Raw genomic sequence first — 9,263 nt, 5'->3', positions numbered from 1 at the left:
GATCTTATGTTCAACAATCCGATGGAATAGGACTTACTTGGAGAGATCCTCGCTGTGGCTCCATTCTTATGTGTTTCTCATCGATCCAAAGGACCAGCTTTTTGAATACCTCGAGCGATTTTCAAACCTCCTGGCAGGTGAAGAAACAATATTTATTATCGATGACATGATCGCTGACGAGAGTCTGGATAAACGCAGGCAACCCTTACTTGAGCTCGCCATAAGCGGGCGGCACAGAAAACATAGCCTTTGGCTTCTCACAAAATCCTACACAGCTTTGCCTAAAAATCTGAGGAGACAAAAGAAGCAGTTATTTCTCTGGTACCTGCATGAGAAAAGTGATCTTATTTTGCTGGATCAAGAGACCAACCTGATAGACGACTGGAATCCAATCAAAACCCAGTTGAAAAAATCCAAACACGCGTGTTTGTATATTAGACTCGAGCACCCCAGGGCTTGGACTGTTCTAGAATAAATGTCATATATCAGAACATTAAAACAACAGCTGAAAGCCTGTCACGAAGAGCTCGATCGCATTCATTATCTCGAAAGTCAACTGGAAGCCCTCCATGAGGAGCATCGTGATGTATTAGAAAGGGAAAAGAATACTAAGTATTTTTTCATATCTGTCCTAATTATATGGACTCTGGTTGGAACCATTATTTAAAATAAAATGTCACTTACCTTATTGCCTACCATTGAGATATTATTAAACAATAAGGGTCAACCCATGTTTAAGCGTGTTGATCTGGGAAGGTTTTTGGGAATTGCTGATATAAGAGCAACTTACAGAGACGTAAAAACCACGCCTCGTAATGAGACCATATAGACCATGCGTCTAACGCATGGTCCAAGGAAGTAACCGTAGACGATGCTTTCGTGACCCTGGATGATGCATTGGAGATTGTACATAGATCTAGAAAACCAAGGGCTCTTGAGATTATAAAATATCTTGCGGCGAAGGGTATCAAAAAATTACAAAATGAAATAGAAGAATATTGTCAAGCTATGGCGATGCTTAACGATGACCTTCAAGAGCGAGAAAATCAACTCGATCTCCGAACAATGGAAATTGCAGGACTCCGTGATCGGTATGTTCCTAATGGTTATCCATACGATAATGTACTCTGTGTTATTGATAAAAATGATCCTAATGAATGTGGGAAACAAGGCCAACATCCTCACTATATTATTCGTTGCCAACGCAGATCTTTAAATGATCAACTCCGTACACTAAGGGATATGTATCCTAATATGATAGAAAAAAATCCAATATGCGATGATCCAAACGCCGTACACACATGGAATAGGTTCAGGGATGATAATCTTGGGATAGAGAATTCATGGCGAAATCATTTTAGTTTACCAAATGACGCCACGCGCGAGTTATTCGAAGGGTTGTATGATATCGATATGTCATAAGGTGCATATGTTTTTTGTAGCTCATATGAGCCACAAAACATCGAGAAATATTACCATTCTTTCACATGATCAGGGGGTAGTTCAACACCTTCGGGTACTAGCATCAATTCCTCTGATACGAAAGATCGATCAGGCCCTCCATCAAGATAATATAACAACCTCGTACCGGTTACGATACGATCCAACCTGTACGTTTTCTTGCTCCAATAGGCATCCGTCGCACGTCTCCTTGCATCCCCATGTTCTTCCCCAGGCTGCAGGAGGTCCTCCAGGAGCGGGACTTCATCGAGTTTAATTGCTTTTAAAGGTTTCATTTTTATCATAGCCGTCTTGGTGTTGTTCATGTTTTTCACGATATTGTATAGGTGTTTGACACATGTAAAACTAGTTTCATCAGAATCCAATTCTTGCGCATCTTGGGGTTTGAACAATCTTTCCGCGAGTACCTTGTTGTAGCTCTCGACGAACGGCGTAAAAGTGTGATGGTATTTGGTAGTCGCTCGCTTTATTTCGACATTTTTGCTTTCAAGCAGCTTTGTCACGTCCGACTTGAACTCACTGCCGTTGTCACACTGAAATATACTCTCATTTTTCCATTCTTGCTGTGTTGGACGGATATACCACAGCCAGAGCTTGCTGAAAATACCGCGAAGTTCAATTGCGTTGACCAGAGGCTGAAGGGGTGATGTTTCCATTCATCAACCGGAGGGTTACTATGGAACACGTAGAATACGAAAATATCAGAGAATTTTACTTTGAATGAGGACCCCTTCGCGACAATTGCGATATCCTGCACTATTAGATCAGTGCCTCCAAGCTGTTCCAAATACCTGCCATGATTAGGGGCATACTTTGCCCGTGGGTTGTACGAGTAAATATTCATTGTTTCTTTAAACAAACATGAAGCAACTATATGTTACAGATATAGAGAAACCTATAATATTTGAGGACTACCTAGAGCAGGATACGAGGATCGCATTGAAGTCGATCAGCATTCGACCTACATGGCTGAACCTCTACAGCGACAACGAGTTTACTATCCGTAATGTAGGGCCTGATCAGACGGTTACTGGAATTGAAATAATAAAAGGGTTGTATAGGATTGAGGATTTAGCGAGTATCGTCAACAGTCAGGCAGGGGATAAGATTAAGCTGTTTGTCCTGAAAAATGGACTCTGTAGGCTCCGTGTTAATGACGGGTACACGGTGGTGATTCATCGACAACTGCAAGAGCTCTTTGGTCTACCTTACGATCCCAGTAAAAAATATTATATGAAGGGTGACTACGATTCATCCTACAAAACTGATGTATACCAACGACTGAGGCTTGTTTGCCCTCAGTTAGATGAGGATGATTACTTGCTGCATGGTAAAAAATCCAAGATAATAGCCATCCTACCTACCAAGGAGGTAGGTGCTTGGGGAGATATGTTAACATGGATTTTTGATAACCCTGTATACCTTCCTTTGAAAGGTTCGACGGATCGCCTTGAGTTCATGTTGACGGATGAACATCACCACGATAAGAATGTTTCGTTCGTGGGAATTACCATGAAATTGCTTATAGAATAAATGAGTAATAATATAGCAAAGCTTTATCCGAGCCTACCTTCTGCACCTCTGGAGGGTACGGAGGAGGACAGTTCACAAGTCTATAGACTGAAGAAAATCGAAGAAGTGGAACAATACCTGCGGGCTGAGATTAAAGAGCGTGACAAAATCGCCAAAAAGTTCAAAATGTATTGTACGTGGGTTAGGTTCTGTGATCATGGCCTGCCAGCGGTAAGTGTGATAACTTCAGGCGTTGGGATAAGGAGCATGCTCAGTGGGATCGGTGTACCACTAGCCGTGGGCATGGGTGGAATTACGATTGCCATAGGGTTGTGGCAAGCGGTTCTACGGAACGCCGGGAAGAGGCTAGGTGGCAAGAGTAAGAAGCATGAAAGCATCAGACTACTAGCGGAAACTAAGTTGAACTCTATCGTTGACTTGATCTCTAAAGCTGTGGAAAATGGTGTTATTAGCGACCATGAGTTCAGCTTAATCATGCAGGAGAAACAGAAGTACTGCTGAAGGAGCAAGCCCGACAACGAACACGCAAAATCGTGGACTCTATCAATGAACGGGAGAGACAGCAGCTTTTAGCGAAAGGGCGTGAGGAGGCGAAAGATGAACTGCTTAAAAAACTTCAATCTGCGCGGTATGTCAGCGGTATTTAGAGGAGCCGCCGGCATATGCTACATAATCTAATGTATATTAACAATACATTAGATGGTACCAAGTACTTCACCGGTAATAGAATCAACCATGAAATCTCCATCGTATATTACAGTTCGTTTTTGTTTTGTCTCTAAATTTCTGATATATTCCTCGAGTATTTTCATAGCTGTGATTTCCAAGCATGGTTTACAATAAGGACCGTCCGTCTGTGCTGAAACGTCCTTGTATTTGAGCTTTTGAATCACAGATATAAGATCAGCCTTCTTCATAGTGGAGTAGCCACGTATTCCCAGCTCTCTGGCTTCTTTTTTAAATCGTTCATTTATTTATACCACAACAAATGGTTCTTCGTCATCTGAATCAAGGTGTCGTGTCCTGGATTGTTGAACCGGTTTATACTTACACTCTTCTATCATAACCTGGAGATGGTTCCTATTCCCTTGCCGATAGATACTTGATAGCTTTAAAATGTAGATGCAGTCGCAGGGCTGCTTCAGTGGTACTGGTTGATCATGAAAATCAGTAATAATCTCCCTATTCTATTCCTTTACTTTGGTACTAACATATCCTTTTTTAACTGGTGGGGTAGTGAATTCACTACCATATATTTTCTCAATCCATGTCAATATACTTTGGCATTTTTCAAGCCATTCTGGATGTTGACGTAGGTTAAATGACGTCTTAAGTGGGGAACTCTCATCATATCTCGATGATCCATTGCTATATAGCCCCCCCCCCCCCCCTGGTGTTCTGATTAGTAGGGCGGTAATTCTATTATCATTTTTGTAACCTATCACAAATCTAGCATCCTTGCCTTTATTGGCTTGTATTGGATCGCTAAGTACAACGTTTTCGATCTTTATATCAAAGATCTCAAATCAGCTAGGTTGCTATAAAAAGCCGTTGTTTCAATATCATTTCCACAAAATTTAAACATCCCTTTATTTATGGAAATTGGAGTCCAACTAAGGAATTTTACAAATACACCACCCACCGTTGTAGGTGATGTACATCATGTGATGTTGCCAACACAGCATTTTTCCACACATAATTAACCTCCGTCCACACTTGCATCTATCATATTGATCAAGATCAATATGACATTCATCGCAATACTCAGTCATTTATTTGATAGAACTCTGGTAATTGACAATTAGGGATTTTCCCTTACTCATATTCTGTATAATAGCATATTATTAACTGCTGTATTGATAATTCCACCTTTCCAGAGCAATGGAAAATTAGTCGTATTTGTCCGATCCCTAAACTAACAAATCCTTCTAATCTAATAATTGTCCTACCAGTTCTGTCCAAAGTATTCGAGATGATTATATTGATGCAAAACACGACCTTCATCGAAAAAAGCTCAGTCTACTGTTCAACACAATCTGGATATAGAAAAGGACACTCTACGACTACCATTTTGTTAAAACTAAAAGATGATATTTTACATGCCATGAAGAAGGGTGAAATCACGCTTTCTATATTTGCAGACTTTTCTAAAGCATTTGACACTGTTGACTATCCTACCTTGATCGGTCATCTTCACCAATTAGGTTTCTCGAAACATTTTATTAGACTAATTGATGATTATCTCAGTAACAGATACCAGTTTGTGCAGGTTGACGATAAAGTATCGCAGAAATTGTTGGTGAAATTTGGAGTAGCTCAAGGTAGCATACTCGGTCCTGTTCTTTTTAATCCTTATGTTACTTTGCTAAGCAACAATGGACCAAGTACTTATCTTCAATATGCCGACGATATAACACTACAACGGCATGTTGAAGTAGACAAGATAAAAGATGGCATATTATCAATGCAACACGAAATGGAACGTATTTATGATTGGTCCTCACGCTTCAATTTACGTCTTAATGTGAGTAAAACAAAACTTATGCTGTTTTCAACGAGTCAAATGTCGCGAAAGCATAATTTGTTTGATTATAATGTCACCTTGGTAAATGATGATAAATCTATTGGTCGTGTTAATGCATTTAAAATACTTGGAGTGCATTTTAGCGAACATTTGACATGGAATTTACATGTGAGCGCAATTATTAAAAGTGGTTATGCTGTTTTACGATCTTTACAGCAATTTAAACGTGCAGCCGATTTTAATCTTCGAAAATCACTAGCACAGAGCTTAATCTTGACAAAGATATATTACTGTAATACCATCTTCAGTAATTTACCAAAATATCTTTCGAAACGATTACAAAAGCTGCAAAGATCTTCAGCAAGTTTCGTTTTCCGTCGTCGTTGCAGTGATCATGACGTGCTAACATTACAATGGCTTCCAGTGGAAGAAAGAATATATCTTTCTTTTGTAAAACTTGCACACAAAGCTCTGTTCAACAAAGAAAGTTGGCCAAGTTACCTGAAACTATCTTTTTTCCCTGTAACCGAACGATCGTTACGAACGAATACTATAAGAACAAATTTAATGGAGACAAACAATATTTAGGGTACTTTTGCCCACACTGCTGCCCTCCACTTCAACGACCTTCCATTTCAACTTCGGCAAGTGGAAAACTATAACAAATTTACAAATTTAGCGAAAAAATATTTTTTTGATAGGGCAACAGCCAGACTTTTAAGTTGTTCTGATTTTTAATTTATTTATCTGTTTTATCTTAGCCTTTTCTTGATACAGATTTGTCAGTATATATATATATTTTTTTCTCACTCAATTGACTACGTTAACTTTTACTATACCTAATTTTTAGTTTAATTATCGGTCGTCCTTTACCTACCAAGCCTCCTTTAGCTTTGATCAATTATAATGGTTTATTTATTCTAATGCCGTTCAATACGTTTTCACAGTTCAAGACTTTCGTATGATTATTTGACTGCTTCGTCTATGCTCTTTTTGCTCATGTTCATTTTGTTTTTATTACTGATTGAATTTATATTTACGTTTGCACATACATTTAGTATTTACACATTTCAGCATTAAGAGCCATTGTAAGTTATGGATGCTTGAAATATATGTCGATTAATAATAATAATAATAATAATAATAATAATAATAATAATAATAATAATAATAATAATAATAATAATAATAATAATAATAATAATAATAATAATAATAATAATAATAATAATAATAATAATAATAATAATAATAATAATAATAATAATAATAATAATAATAATAATAATAATAATAATAATAATAATAATAATAATAATAATAATAATAATAATAATAATAATAATAATAATAATAATAATAATAATAATAATAATAATAATAATAATAATAATAATAATAATAATAATAATAATAATAATAATAATAATAATAATAATAATAATAATAATAATAATAATAATAATAATAATAATAATAATAATAATAATAATAATAATAATAATAATAATAATAATAATAATAATAATAATAATAATAATAATAATAATATATACTATATATGCTATTGCGCATGACGTCATATATTATTATGTGTTAGTTATTAGTGTACTTAGAACTTACAAAGTTAACGGACGAGAGTTCAGAGGAATTTATTTTTAGAGCAGTTACTGTGACAAAATCTAATCCGATTGGAACTCTGAGAAAAGGAAAGAGCTTATCATGCACAAGAATGAGAGAAATACTCCTAGAAGAGCTGGACAGTATCGGTTTAGAAAAATCGAAGTTTGGCCTACATAGCCTTAGATCCGGTGGTGCAACAGCGGCTGAAAATGGCGGAGTCGCAGACAGGTAATTCAAACGACATGGGCGTTGGAAATCGGAAGATGATCTTAACTCGTTACTTTCAGTCTTAAAAGCATTAGGTTTTTAATATGATATGAAATTCTTAGTTTCTAAGTTAGAAGGTATTAATACGATGAGTAATACGACCAATAACCCCTACTTTTAAGTACAAGCTAAGACGACTCCTCTTCTCAAACAACTTGTTTTTATTCTGTCAAGTCTGGCTACGGGAAAATAAAGAAGGTTAATTTCCTTTAAGCAAAGCGAATTAGAAATTAATAGAATTTATTTTCGGTGTAGAGCAGGCCTTACAGTAATAACCTCGGTATCACGTTGTCACGTGATTTTAAGCAGAAGGGCGGATTTTCAGAAAATTCAATCAGACGTCGATTAGCTTTCAAGTATTTAAGCACCCTCCCACCCACCCTAAAGTTAAGGAGAAAGTTTATTATGCCACTGTGCAGGCAAAAATTATGTTAAGGGTATTTTTACGAATGTATTATAATTTTTTAGTGCGCTTTAACAGTTTTGTGAGAGAAACAATGATATTGTGGTTTTGTATTGTATTGTAAAGTTTTGTAGTATGGCGCGCCTGAGGGGATCAAATTAAAAAAATATTTTGTTATTTAAGTAAAAAAAACAAGTTTTTTTGGCTCCTGTCAATCAATCATTTTTGTTCGACAGCGTAACCTGTTCTACAAATTATTACTTTATTCGCTCTCCTGCGGCACTCCCAGAATGGCCCAGACAGAAAACAACATGAGCTATGCACTTGGAGGCCTCAGCAACATAGTTTGTGCTTTAGAACAGCACAAAAAGAAGCCCGAGCAGAACAGCGAATCAAACAATGTTGAAGAAGCTGTACATTTACTCTTCCGTCCGAATAGACAAGAGAAAAATGGTAAAATGCTACGTTATTTTGTTTCACAAATCACTTTCACTTTTTTGGTTTTGTGGCATATAGCTAGCTAGCTAGCTAGCAATCTAGCTAAAAACAAGTTACAATGACTACCTCAAAGAGGTAGGTATGGACAACAGCTATTTTTGTGACCATTTTAATGTCATTTTTGAATTATTTTAGAACAGACTAATCGGAACACTCTCCGACGATTATCATCTTCCACCAAGAGACCTTTTACTAATACTAATAGTAATACTTCTAAGCGAAGGAAATCTGCAACATTCATGAAAGATCTTGTCTTAATTCCTTCACCAAAAATTAAAGTTATACCGAAAGGTGAATTGAAGGAACATTTACAATTATCAGGATTTATTGTTAATGCCTTCTAAGTTTTACTTGAAGCTCAGGAGGAGAAAATCAGAGAAATGATTTTTAAAAAAGTTCCAAGATAAACTTAGCAAAAATCAATTTTCATTTATGAAACCTGCACATAAAAAAATAATGAGTTCTTCAGGCATAAATAACAAATGGAAAAGTTTTAAAGAATTTGTCTTCTCCTGGTATAAACGGGTGCATATATATCAGGTCTTTAATTGACATAACTTAAAGTTATTTCGGTGTATTCATCAATTGTTATGATGATGAATCTGACAGTGACGGTGTATTACTAATAAAGCCAGTGTTTGGATTAATTAAAGATGTTAATAACGATACTTCGACATCAGGCAAAATTGAGTCATCAGATCAAAGTTCATCAAAGGATCTTAAACAATCAGAAAAAAAGCTTGGTTGCAGTACAGAATTTGTGATGAAGAAATTGGTTGATATTTGTACAATTCATGCAGCAACAGCGAACAAACAAAAAATTTCAATCAACAGGTCAGATACATATTTAAAAACCACTTTAATCCAACCTCACCAGTCACAGCTTTAGGACTAATGTAATCATTGCTTTTATGACCACCTCGACAACGATGTTTTAGTAGTTCTTCATAAGAA

Source organism: Hydractinia symbiolongicarpus, chromosome 9 (genome assembly GCF_029227915.1).
Source record: "Hydractinia symbiolongicarpus strain clone_291-10 chromosome 9, HSymV2.1, whole genome shotgun sequence".
Classification (NCBI taxonomy): Eukaryota; Metazoa; Cnidaria; class Hydrozoa; order Anthoathecata; family Hydractiniidae; genus Hydractinia; species Hydractinia symbiolongicarpus.
This window is presented reverse-complemented; position numbering follows the sequence as displayed.